Source organism: Felis catus, chromosome C2 (assembly GCF_018350175.1).
Source record: "Felis catus isolate Fca126 chromosome C2, F.catus_Fca126_mat1.0, whole genome shotgun sequence".
Lineage (NCBI taxonomy): Eukaryota > Metazoa > Chordata > Mammalia > Carnivora > Felidae > Felis > Felis catus.
In genome coordinates this window covers 109,616,608-109,630,464 of record NC_058376.1, presented here as the reverse complement: position 1 = coordinate 109,630,464, position 13,857 = coordinate 109,616,608, and the positions used below count along the sequence as shown (strand labels likewise).

General features: G+C 36.8%; 1 long non-coding RNA gene across 3 annotated transcripts in view; it reads left to right on the top strand.

Moving 5' to 3' along the window:
• LOC111562286 overlaps nucleotides 1-13,857 on the top strand; it is a 437,724-nt gene that overhangs the window by 346,994 nt on the left and 76,873 nt on the right. For 2 of the 3 annotated variants that reach the window (XR_006585378.1, XR_006585377.1), the window contains exon 6: nucleotides 9,315-9,383. This is a non-coding gene — a long non-coding RNA (uncharacterized LOC111562286). Of the gene's footprint in view, nucleotides 1-1,422; nucleotides 1,617-9,314; nucleotides 9,384-10,376; nucleotides 10,516-13,857 lie in introns of all 3 variants that reach the window. The other variant, XR_006585376.1, reaches the window with a different exon arrangement.

Here is a 13,857-nt window from a genome sequence, read left to right as displayed (position 1 = left end):
TGGGGAAAGGAGGTACATTTCTTAAAAGTTACCTTTTCTTTTTTTTTTTAATTTTTTTTTCAACGTTTATTTATTTTTGGGACAGAGAGAGACAGAGCATGAACGGGCGAGGGGCAGAGAGAGAGGGAGACACAGAATCGGAAACAGGCTCCAGGCTCCGAGCCATCAGCTCAGAGCCTGACGCGGGACTCGAACTCACGGACCACGAGATTGTGACCTGAGCTGAAGTCGGACGCTTAACTGACTGCGCCACCCAGGCGCCCCAAAAAGTTACCTTTTCTTATATGGTTGGCAGTCCTTTTCACTGGCTGCCCTTTCCCCCCCTCTGTCCTGCTCCTCCCTAGCAAGACAGACACTCCACTGTATTCCAAATTGCCAGACTCCCTAGTCTAGAAATTAATACTTCAAATTCTTTCCTTCAGATGTCTTCTGGTCTCTCCTGCGAGTTGGCCAGTGGAACCCAATCCTGTTGGGTTCCCTAGAAATCACTGTCAGGTGTGAACCCCGGAGGGAAAGCATTTTGTACTGATAACATGCTGTATCACAATATAACACAATGATAAAAATAAGGGGTTGATAAATATTGCCTGATGTTGTCACCTGGTTGTTGCCTTAGAATTACATTTTTGAAAATTCCAATCTGGGGCGCCTGGGTGGCTCAGTCAGTTAAGTGTCTAACTCTTGGTTTTGGCTCAGGTCATGTTCTCATGTTTTGGTTCCTGTGATTGAGCCCCACCTCGGGCTCTGCACTGACAGCACGGAGCCTGCTTGGATTTCTCTCTCTCCTCCTCTTTGTCCCTCTGCTGCCCATTCTCTCTCTGTCTCTCTCTGTCTCTCTCAAAATAAATAAATAAACTTAAAAAAAGAAGATTCCAACACACAACTTTTTTTTTCCAACATAGTAACCCAGCAACAACAGCTATAGCAAAGTTGTATTGATTCAATGTCTGTATGTTTGTTATATAAGTAGTTCAATATCATCTCAAGGAACCAAATTATACACTGAAAATAGAAACCCAACTCACCTTGGCTCTTGGTTCATGCTGATACATAAAACCATAAGTGAGAGTAGAAGACTTCTTTGGCTTTTTAGAGCCAGACCTCCCACCCAGATTAACGGTATCCCTAGTTTCTGTGGTTTCATATGCCGTGCTTGATGTAGCTGCAGTATGCATTCTGTGGGGAGTCTCCTTCCTGGGAAGACATCACCACAGCACTAATTTGCTTGGAGTTAAAAAAAAAAAAAAAAGAGGTCAAATGAAAATATAAAACCAAAAGAAAGGAAGTTTTTAAAAAACAGCAAAATGTCAAATTTATAATTAGAATTGGGCTCGAAATTCACATTTGAAGCTGTCAATATAATTCCTACCATGAGCTTCCTCAAAACTTACAGATACCAAATATTTTACAATTTTACGACAGGACTCTGTGTGTCATGTACCAAGAGCAGAAATGGAGTGTCAGAAAACGTTTTACAGCAACCTTGAAGCAGTTTCACCAAACAAGCAGAAAAAATTAAGAAACAATAGCATTCATTACACAGGCAGCAGCCAAATGTGCTTGGAATCAGTGAGTGATGGAGAAGAACTTTCTGAAGGAAATGCTTAAAGCTAACTGTGAGTGTGATAGAGATTCAAACATGTCTAGCAACTAATGATACAACCACAAATCCTCAAATGGCCTTGGCTTTTAGCTCAGACTTTTCCATTGCACTGGGCACGCATGTAGCAATCACTGTGAGTAAAGACATCTTATAGTAAGCAACACTGTAGCTGCTGTGACACAGATTCTTTGAAAACCTCTGGATCTAATTAGTCCCTGTAGTGAAAGTTGACTTTGAAGTTTCAGGGACAGAAGTAACTATTTCAAATCTTTAAGGGACAGAATTCCGCCCACCCGGGTTTATTCAGATATAATTTAACTTATAACATTACATTTAAAGTGTACATGGTGACATTTTGATACACATATACATTGCAAAATCGTTACCAAACTAAGGTTAGCTAACACACCCATCACCCTCCAGTTACATATGTGTGTGTACGTGTGCACGTGTGGTAAGAACTTTTAAGACCTGCTTTGTTAGCAACTTTCAAATATACAACACAGTATTTTCAACTATAGTCACCACGCTGTATGCCCAGAACTGACTCATCTTAGAGTTTGAGTGTGTGTCAGAACTTCTTTATCCTCTTATTTCTCAGTGGACTCAGGTTGTATCCATGTCTTGGTTATTGTTAATAATGCTGCAGTGAACATGGGAGTGCAGGTATCTTCTTGAGACAGTGATTTATTTTCTTCAGATATATATTACCTTATTTACTTTGGCCTTTGTTAATTCATTTCAGCGATAATTACGGTTTTCGGATAGAGGTCTTAAACATCATTTGTGAGATTTATTCCTACATATTCATGCTTTTATGCTCTTGTGAAAGCATTGCATTTCAAATTTAACTAAATGTTTTCCTGCTGGTATTAACATTACAATTAATTTTTGCCAATATTGACTTTGTATCCACTAACCTTGTAAAACTCACTTATCAGCTTTAATAATTTAGTTATACATTTGTTTGGATTTTCTATAGATACAATCCTACCATCTGAAATTCCAAACATCTTTATTTCTTTTTCTTACTTTATTGTACTGATGAGGTTTTCTAATACAATATTGGATAACCCTGACTTAATTTAATGGATTTTTGTCAAATTTCATTCACTGAATTTTAAATTTGAGGAAGACACTGTTTTTAAAATTTCTTTCTCAAAAAGTTATAATTAGCTGCAGTGGTTATTACTCAAGAAATCCAAGTACAGGTATCTGTGGGTTCTATAGAGCAATCGATGTAAGTGAAATGATGTGGGCATAAGCTCTTCTAGGTACTGGAAGGATTATGTAAATAACCGTTATGTCTAGAAATATAGAGAAGATAAAGCATGTTTTAATCATGGCATTGCTGGGTTTACATTGCGTTTATTTTCTGTGAAGAATTCACAAAACTTTAATACTGCATTTATGTTTATCACATCCTTTGAATAGTCGATCACAAATTGACATTATCATTCTCCATTTGGGGATGAATATGAAGCCCAGAAACACTGATATTTTCTAAGCTAGCAGCAGAGGCAGCATGGAACACAGGATTCCTGGATCTCAGAAAATTAGCCTTCCCTTTCCCCATTTCTCCTTTGATACAGCTTTAAAATTTTTCCCTTAAAGATTTGAAATAATTACCTTTGTTCTTGAACCTACAAAATCAGCCTTCGCTACAGCAAATGATGAGATAAGGAGATCTTTGAAGAATCTATATCAATAACTGCTGTAGTGTTGTTTCTGGAAGATGTGTTAGCCACCGTGATTGCTATTTGTGTGCCACGTGAATTGGAAAAACCTGAAAGGAAGCTAAAGCATCTTTGTAGACTGTGCCAAAGCCATTTGAGGATCAGGACTGTACCATTTTACTTTAGGTTTTGTGCTTTTTATACGTTGTTTAAGAAGTCTTTCTTTGTTCTAAGTTTAAGGTTGTGTAGATATTCTCCTATATTATCTTCTAAAAGCTTTATTGTTTTGGGGCACCTGGGTGGCTCAGTCGATTAAGCACCTCTTGATTTCAGCTCAGGGCATGTTCTCACCATTCATGAGTTAAAGCCCCATGTCCGGCTTTGCGCTGATGGTGCGGGGCCTGCTCGGGATTCTCTGTCTCTCTCTCTCTCTCCCTCCTTCTGTCTCTGTCTCTCTGTCTCTATCTCTCTCAAAAATAAATAAACATTTTTAAACTTTATTGTTTTAACTTTCACAACTAGATAAATAATCCACCTGGACTTGATATTTTGGTTTGAGGTAGGGGCAAAATCCCAAGTTTCCCAATATTGATATTTTAATTGAGCCAGTAGTTTAATTGCAGAGACAGGGAGAGAGAGAGAGAGAGAGAGAGAGAGAGAGAGAGAGAGAGAGAGAGCAAGCTTGAGCAGGTGAAGGGCAGAGAGGAGGGAGAGAGAGAATCCCAAGCATCCTCCATGCTGTCGGTGTGGAGCCAACCTTGGGCTTGAACCCATGATCCACGAGATCATGACCTGAGCTGACACCAAGAGTCAGATGTTCAATACACTGAGCTACCCAGGCACCCTAATATTTCATTGTTTTAATTAATGTTGCTTTTTATTAAGTCTTTATGTGCAGTACTGTAAGTCTGGAGAGGGTCTGGGGAAAAACAACTTCTGTCTACACTAGGATTCCAGCCACTGCCTTGGGACCTGGTCCTGGCTTGGATGTGGTGAGGTGAATGAGAGAGAGGCAGACACAAAAAACCTTCTCAGGGATGCATCAATATCTCAGCTTTCTTTGCTTCTCTGATTCATTTTCTTTCCCAGCCAAGAGACACTGAATCGTCTCCAGAATGGAAAACCTGTGCCCTTTGACTATCATATAGCCTTCCAAATCCATTTTTATGTTCTGAATTCTTCCCCATATTCTCTTGAGGGATAGGCTGTTGAAATCGAAAAGCCCCCAAATTTACTTCTGCTTTCTATTGCATCATCCCTCCCCTGAGGTAATGAATTACTATGACTGAATTGGTGGCAGAGCAAAAATTATAAGAAAATGTTGAGGAGGAAACCTTAAATCATATTTCAAAATATTGTTTTACCCAATTTGTTTAGAGTTCAAAAGATAAATGTGAGTTGAAGGTAAACATTGGGAAATCATGAGCAAACTAATGATGAGTTAGAGTAAATGTTAAGAAAAGGTTTATTACAAATAACATAAACTAAAATTAATTAAGTCATCTTATCTGAAAGTTCATTGACTATAGTTTGTTCATCCATAGCCCAGGAAACTTTTTAATCAGGCAAGTTACAATAACTATTCATGGTTGCCTTCAGTGAATCAAGTGAACTGCTTATAGTTGGTTATTACAGAACTTCCCCCAACCCTGAGCCTAAATTAGTAGAGGCTATAAGTGGTTTTTGTATGAATACTTGGTGATTTCCTATTTAGAATTCCTGTTATAGTCAAATTATCTAAGATTGAAAATATGCATTGTTTTAAAATGTGGTGTTTAAATAAATTAAAAATGAAAAAATATAAGAAAAATGTGCTTTTTAAGTATGATTGATATTCCTGTTTAGGATATACATACAAACAGGTTAACAGTTTTTATAATTCCACAATTATTCTTAAGTAATTACTTTTTAAATAAATTCATGAAATTAATTAATTCTTCTATGAAGGATATTCTTGGAAACCAACAAAAGTGAAAAGCTAATTTTAAAGCCTGGGGAATTCTTATTAATTTGCCACATTCTTCCCATTAGCAACCATTAAAAAAGCACTTGTGTTGCTTTCTAAACTATTAATCCCCATCACAGACGGAACTACATAGCACCGTGTCTATGCTGGCTACTCCACTGTCTATATTTGTGCATTCAGATTATATAGATCCAAATACTTACTGAATATCCTTGATTGGCCATCTACTCAGATGCTCAAAATCTGAATGTCATTCTTGAGTCCTGTCCTTTCCCTGACTCCTCACATCTAATGAATTATCAAAGCTTCTTAGTTTATTCTCAAATGGTCTTGAATCTCTTCTTTTCTCTCCTTACTTAATGTCACCTCCCTCAGCCAGGTTATTGTCATCAAAGACCTGAAAAACTTCAAAAGATATTCTTGGCTTTCATCTTGTCATCCTCTATTCAATTATTTACATTGTAGCCAATAAGGTCTTTCTAAATCACAAATGTGGCCACTCTTCTCCCTGTTTAAAAAGTTTTAAGTGCATCTTTTCACAACCCTTTGCCAAAACACCAGCCCTTTCTCTGGCCATCCTAAGAAGAATTATGTATTCTTTATGAATTATCCTTCTTTGAATCCATTATAATTTAATTTTCTGTCTCCCTTTCTATAAGGGAAGAAACTGTGCCTTTCTTGTTTATTATTGCATCTCCAACGCCGAGGGCATAAACTAAAATTTTTGTTAAGTTAATATCAGGATGAACAAATAAATTATGTTTTGCACAGCCAATGCTTGGGGAGTTAGGAGGTGAATTGGTTTCCCCTTGGTACAGTAACTATAAAGTATGTTGTCACCAGGGATAATAATCCAATGAGTGAGCATGACCTCTGATGGTTAACTAAGAAAATGAACCATGGCTTAAACTCAATGATTTGTATGTTAAAGTATAGATGACATAACTTTTGAAAAAGTAGTTGTTAAAATCATAAACCCTTCACTATTATCCATGCAATAATAGAGTGACCCTAGTCTAAAGTAAGCTAAGTGTAGGGTCTTCCTGAAGCCTGTCCACATTGTTGATTCCAGAGTTCTTTATTTACTATGAGCTTTAACTCTTACCAAAAAGCCTTTGACTGGCAAAGGATTTTTCACCTTACTAACACGAATTGTCCTGTCTCTCCCTAACTTTATTCTAAAGAGAAGCTACATTTTTTACTCATGAGATCGACAAGAGATAATACCTATACTGTACATCCACTCACCAGCAATATGAATATTTGTAGTTGTGTGTCTTTCACCAAGAGCATAGTTTATGTCCATCTGGACTTTTCTCTGTCTTTATGTTCTAAAGAAAATTGCTTTAAGCTTTTCTTTTACCTTTAAATCACTAGCTTAGCTGAGAGACATAAAATAACTATATTGTCTGTTTTCTCAGTACCCATCATTAGTAGGGTCATGTGCCTTTATTTCTTTTGATATAAATCTTCTTTCAGGACTGGGAAATACATGTCCAGGCTACATCAGAGCATAATTTTGAGAACATATCAAAAGAACAGAAACTTTTTAAGGAACATAGATACAAGGCAATTTCTTCATAAGTAGTCATTTCAGAATCTCAGCTCTCAGCGAGATAAATTTCCACCCTCAAAAATGCAATATCAGCTCCACTTTAGATATAAATCAACTGAGCTTCAGAAAAAACACCTGAACATAAGACTTGATGATCAACTGTGACTTCTATTTCCTCGGAAATCCCACTGTGACCAGTGTGGCCACGTGGGACTTGCAGTAATAGATCCTCTCCGTAAGTGAGTCTTGACTCACTAAAATGTTATCCGTATAAATACCATTGTCCAGAAATAAAAATAGAGTTTTTTAATGAAGCCGTAATTTTTCAATCTTAGAAAGATGGACCTTATCCTTCAGGAAAAAAGAACAGGGGTGGAGGGGGAAAGCAAGCAAGCAGGAATAATGAAAGTTTAAATGAGTAAGACACGGAGATAGACTTAAAATAAGGGAAGAACAAATGTTAAAGGAGAGAATGGCTCGGCGACCCTATCTGGAGGAGGGAAGACTGAAGAGGAGCTAGCTCAAGAGCGACTCAAAAGGTGGGGAAAAGGTGTATGATTCATGAGAGCAGGTGCCACTTGTCAGGCCCACTGCTTTTGTTCTTTCATCGTCCCTTTCCTGCTCTGCATTCTGCCCTCTGGTTTCTATTTAAGTTCAGTTGCTTCCTTTATTCACAGTTTTCATCCTGAATATAACTATTTCTCTGTTATCAGCATCTGTGTTGCTTCAGATGGTGCTTCCTTATGTCCTTGAAGCATTTCCTGAGGTATGACTCCAACTGTTTGGATTCCAGGTGTCATCCGTGCCAACCATTAATCAAACGTGTACATCCTTGTCTCCCACAGAGGACTAGGCTGTTTGTTTATGGTTCTGTCTGGAAGGATTCACCGTAATGACGAGGTAGAGCTTCAATTGCTCTCAAAATGTATAATCATACCTTACACATGCTACAGAATAGAAAATCATTTCTAAATAAAAGAGAATCACAGATTTCTTGATCTATAAAAATAAGTTGTACAAAAGCACTATAGCATTAGCAAATATTTAAAGAGATTGAATGACTTACCATAGAAATTTAGCATGTGTTCAAAGCATTTCTATTAACTTTCCATTTTCATAATTAGCTTCAGAGTTGTTGACAATCTATTTATAGTTTTCAGCTTTCTTGTTCTGTATGTATCTGTGTGCCTGCCTCTTCTTCATATATCAGCAACTAATTTTAAGAGTAAGCTTTCTTATCATCACATATGTGACAAGAAAGCTATGAAGGACACATTTAGACAAGTCATTGTACAGACCAAGATATCCGTGTGAACAATCAGGGTAAAAGCAGCTTTATTTCGTTTATAGCATTTCATGTAGTAGGTCTCTGTCTTTTATTTTTTAATGTTTTATTACTTTTGAGAGAGAGAGAGAGAGACAGAGAGACAGAGAGACAGAGAGACAGAGGGGACAGGGGAGGGTCAGAAAGAGAGGGAGACACAGAATCTGAAGCAGGCTCCAGACTTATTTTTTAATGTTTTATTACTTTTGAGAGGGGGGGGGGACAGGGGAGGGTCAGAAAGAGAGGGAGACACAGAATCTGAAGCAGGCTCCAGACTCTGAGCTGTCAGCACAGAGCCCGATGCGTGGCTCGAACCCACAAACCATGAGATCATGACCTGAGCCAAAGTTGGACACTTAACCAACTGAGCCACCCAGGCGCCGCTGTGTCTCCCTATTTTAATATTGTTTTGGATGTCTCGATTGTCATAATCACTAAAGCTAAGCACTTTCAGAACAAGGACCATCCTTGATCCATCTTGGTATCCCATAATATACCTATTATAACATAGGACTTTACATACAATTGGTGAGTAATTAAAATTTGCTGAATGGAAATACATTTTATGAAATAAAAGAAAACAAAAAATTAATGAGACTGAAACCCATTTATTTGCCTTTCCATATTAAGCACTTACTTTATTATTTGGCCCAAAGTAATTTTCACAAATAGAGCAATTCATAATTGAGAAGAAATTAATAATATTGAAAGCATTAAGTAAAACACTCCCTTAGAAGAGAGAATATGCAATTGACTTTTTTCCACTTGCTTAAACCACAAGTTCTCTCCAAAAGATTTTTGAGATATGAGGACATTGGGTTTCCTTTGGAGCACAAAAATGTAATAGAAACTTTCTGTTCAGAAGCTTTTAAATGATATTGTGCAGTTCCTGTTACGGAATGTGTATTTGTGACTCATGTTGAATCTTCACTCAGGTTACTTATAGGTTGTTTTTTATATATATATGTGGAAAAAAGAAGTAAAACAAAAATAATGCCATATACTCAAATGATTGATAAGGCTTTCCAGCACAAAATGGTTTGAGAAATTCAGTGATAAATGTTTCTTAGCCTTACTTATGCTACACAGAAAAATTATAGTTGTCCTCTATGAACATTCTGCTAATCTAAAAAAGACCTTCTTTCTTAGAATTGAGAAGGCTTAACCCAATAATTTTTTGTTTGTTTCAGAATCACTAAATTATTTACCAGTATAGCAGCACCATATATGAGGAAGCAGAATTTCAGAAAAGACAAAAAGTGAGTTATTTTCCAATTGGTCACCTGTATTTAGTTAATGTATGATTTACAGTAGTGCATCCTCTTTATTCACAATTATGAATGATTGGACATCATGACAAAATCAGCTACAAGTCAAGCTATTTCTATTTGTTTAGGTCACATGTAATGAATACTCAGGCTCTACCAACTAATCATAGTGCTTCTGAAAGCATCTGTTGTTTTCCCTTCCCTAGATAAAAAGACTCTCTTTGATGTCTACAAAGGGAATACTTCTATATGGTGTCTGATTCTCATCACTAACAATCAGCATTTTGAATGTTGATCTGATATGTGCTAGATGTTTTTTATGCTCAGAATGGAATTTTTAATAAATTTCTTTCGGTCGCAAATGGACGTATATAATGAGATGGCATAGGCATGAAGACAACGATGAGTTTCAAGTAAGGAGTAAATTGGGTTAGACTGAAGATGATCATTTTTACTTTGTGATTTAAAACTCCTAGCCTTCTGGAACTTGTCCAGATAGGAATATTTTTAAGTAGTTTTTTTTTTCATTTTTTATTGTTATATATTCTCCTTATATTACTTATGTAGGGGACAAAAATCAAAACTTTGTTCACCATAAGATATGTGATGATGGAAAATACATCACGTCTTAGGATTGCATTTTAATTTTGTAATTGTTATATTGAAGTTTAGTCCATTTTACTGAGAATATTGTTGTCTAAGGGAGCAAGCTCATAAAGTTCTATGTACGTATGGCAGTTTCTCTGATGTTTGCAATCTAAACAAAAAGTTGGTAAACTTTGTAAGAACCGTGTGCTAGCACTTTTTCCATTTTTAAAGGATTTTTAAAAAAAGAATAATGTGCAACCAAGATCTCTTAAATGGCCCACAAAGCTGAAAATACTTATTATCAGCCCCTGCACAAAAGAATGTTTGCAGACCCTTGTTCTGCAAGTAGCATTGCGTTTAGATAATGGTTGAAATATATCTCCAAATTTGTCCTAGAGTCACAGCATCTCAACGTGAGGAAATATCTTCAGAGTAATTGACTGATTCATTAGTCAGATGCATCCTCCTCACAAATGGACAGATGCTGTTCAAGTTACTCGTTGTGTTTCTTACACAACTGAAAACAAGATGAAAGGTACAATACCTATACTGTGAAGTATCATCAGTAAAACCTTTCAGTTCACCTATAAATAGACCTTGCATATTATAAAAGAGGAAGGATAATGAAAATAATATATTACATCACATAATACTTCATTCTTTCTAAGGTGCTCAGACTGGACTTTCCACAGTGAGTGGTCCTTAAACAGAATAAGGAGACTCTGAATACACATCTCTTTCCCTTCAGTTAGTCATCCCATGCCTGCAGCAAACTTCAACTACTGACCTTAGAACACCTTTCCAAGGAGACTGAATGCAAACTTTTCATCCCTTACCACATATGTCTGATGGTTGGTCACTATGAATTCATCACAGTTGTCAGTTAACACACGGGAGCTCTTTGTCGCATTGGTACCTGAAAGATTATGTGTGGCAGAGGGGGAGGGGAAGTTGAAGGGGGGTCGCTCAGGTGGTTGGGATGAGGAAAAAGTCAGAGGAGAGAGATATCTCTGTAAGGTAAGAAAGGAAGGGAGAAAAGGATATGGCAACTTTTCAGGGAAATGAATTAAAGTCTCCTTTTTTGGTATGAACCAGCAATTTCACCAGCAATTTCAGAGTTATGTTTTAAGAATAGGATAGGCACCTACAAATGACTGTATGACTTTAAGTTTCTCAAAGGCAGGAAATGGATCAGAAAAGGTTTCAAGACTTAAGGATGAGGTCAGCAATGAGAGAAAGGAGGAATGGAAATTATAGAAACATCTGAAGGGATGTATGCTTGTATATTATTTATACCCCAATGATTAGCTTTAATAAGCTACAAGTCTCAAGAAAAATGCCAACTAATATCCAGTGTAGCTCTTTAAGGAGATAGAAATCCAAGATGTTCATCAGTATCACAGAAACATTAGTAAAGTTAGAATAGAAAATCAAAAGTACCCAATGGTGTCAACTGCCTGTATAAGGGAAAGATTATCAGCCTTTGTGAGTGAGGCAGTTTAGAAAGGCTGACTCTTCACCAGAGGATACTCAGTGATTATGAGTACATCAGATATTTAATAACGAATGCATGCAACACCTAGTGATTTTGTTAATTAAATGTTTTAATTTAGAGCATTTGGCATAATTTAGAACTGGACTGAGATATATCTAGCTTTAGAAATGACACATTTCAGGGCCTGTCATAAATTGAATGATTGTAGAGATAGAAAGTACTCTCAGTGACAACCTAGTCCTGCCTCCCCAGGTCAGAGTTGAACTCAAGGGGCTGAGACAGAATCCTCGCATTGCCACCCAGTCCTGCTGACTCAACATTGTTTCTATTATACCCTGTGGCCATATGTCACTGAGCTGTACAGAGCCTCCCTATACACACACATACCCCAGTGCCCTTGAGGCTATCTCCTAGCATTCCTGAGCATTCTTTATGCGGTATGGAAATTCTGTCGTCACTTCTGAATGAAGGCATCAGAACTTACTGACTGCTGTCTAAAATAAGACTATCCTTCGCCCACAGGTGAGGTTAGAAATATATTTAATTTTATATCTACGACATAACAAATGGTATGCTAGCTGCTATACAATGCTCTACATAGAGAAAATAAGCTCTCTTAAAATCAAACTAGGTCTTGCTATAGTATAAATGAAACCAATTAGAAATGACAATGACAAATATTACAGTGCTCCATTGTTTTTTAGTATCAAAGTTGTCTTGCAGAGTTTTCTCAGCCCCTTTCGAACATAGATTATGAAAATCTAAAGAGAAAGCCAACAAAAGAATAAAACATTTGTCCATGTACTAATACCAAATATAAACAAAAATCCGAAAATATTTCTGAGATTAAATGTGCTAGGTACCAATGTATTGTCATCACAGTCTGTACCATGGTAGCACAGGACTAAGTTCTGTTCATCCCTTAGTGATCCAGAAATTTGACCAACTATACAGAATTGCCTTCCAATCAAGTTTCTGAGGTGAGCATGAAAAGGCATGGCTACCAAAGATTGGTATTTATGGGAAAGAAGGTGTTGCTTTTTCAAGAAGAGGGCTAGGGGTGCCAGGGTGGTTCAGTTGGTTAAGCTTCTGACTTTGGCTCAGGTCACAATCTCACAGATCATGGGTTCAAGCCCTGTGTCGGGGTCTGTGCTGGCAGCTCAGAGCCTGGAGCCTGCTTTAGATTCTGTGTCTCCCTCTCTCTCTGCCCCTCCCCTGCTCATGCTCTGTCTCTCTGTCTCTCTGTCTCGCAATAGTAAGTAAACGTTAATTTTTTTTTAATAAAGAAGAGGGCTAAAAAGTTGGAAAATTCTTGCTGAACAAAATGAACTCAAGTTCATGACACTAAGTAATCCATCATCGCTACGTTTTAAAAGTGATATGGACAATAAAATGAATACAAGGTCGTAAAACATACATTGATCATAAGAGAGACACAGTGCTAATCCAGTGAAAAATGAGTTCTTATAATAACTCTGAAATAGTCCCAAGTACTGCAAAAAAAGAAAAAACACTTACTCTTGGATAGGACAAATCTGACATTTAAAAACATGATGTTAAGATTACTAAGTAATGACAGCAAAGGACCAATGATTGGTACCCAAATACAGATATCCTAGTCAAGTTTTACAGAAAAAAATAATAGAAATGATCCACACTTTTTAAAATGTGCAATATATAGCACTCAAGTTTCCGCCTTTCAGATGCCATAGAGTAATTACTTTGTCTTTTTTATAGCTTTCCAAATAGGTAAGTATATGAACTTTACCCCACCTTCTATAGAAGCCAGGTCTGGGTTTCACTGTTACCACACACATTCTGCCACAAATCAGAAATTTGCATTATTGACAAAGCTGCCCAAACAAAGCATACCAAGTTAAAACACACTACATTGCAGCAAAGCAAGTTGGACAAATTATTACAATTATTTTTCAAAATAGGCTACCAAGCATAAAGTAAACATACAATTGCTTGAACTGAACGAGAGATAAATTAGTCACTCTTGCAAGTCTGATTGTAATAAACTTACTTCCTCAGATCTTTATGGCCCGTTAGTTTTTACATTTATAATTCCTGGATTTAAGCTGAGTTATCACAGAGATTCCAGAAATCTCTGGTTTGTCTTTGTCCTTTAAGATTTGGGGTGGTTCTTCAAGAATCATGAGTTTTAAAATACATTCTTCAAGTTGCTGTGGAAGATCCATATTGGGTCATTAAAAGGGAAAAAAATTAAACCATTTGTCTGAAAGAGTGAACAAAATTTTCTCTTTCAGAAAAGTTAGCCCTATAATAAAAAAATCAAGAAATCTTTTATAACCCCCAAGTTCTGAATATGTAGAGAAGACTACACAATTTTGTGTAAAGTGGGACTAACAATACAAG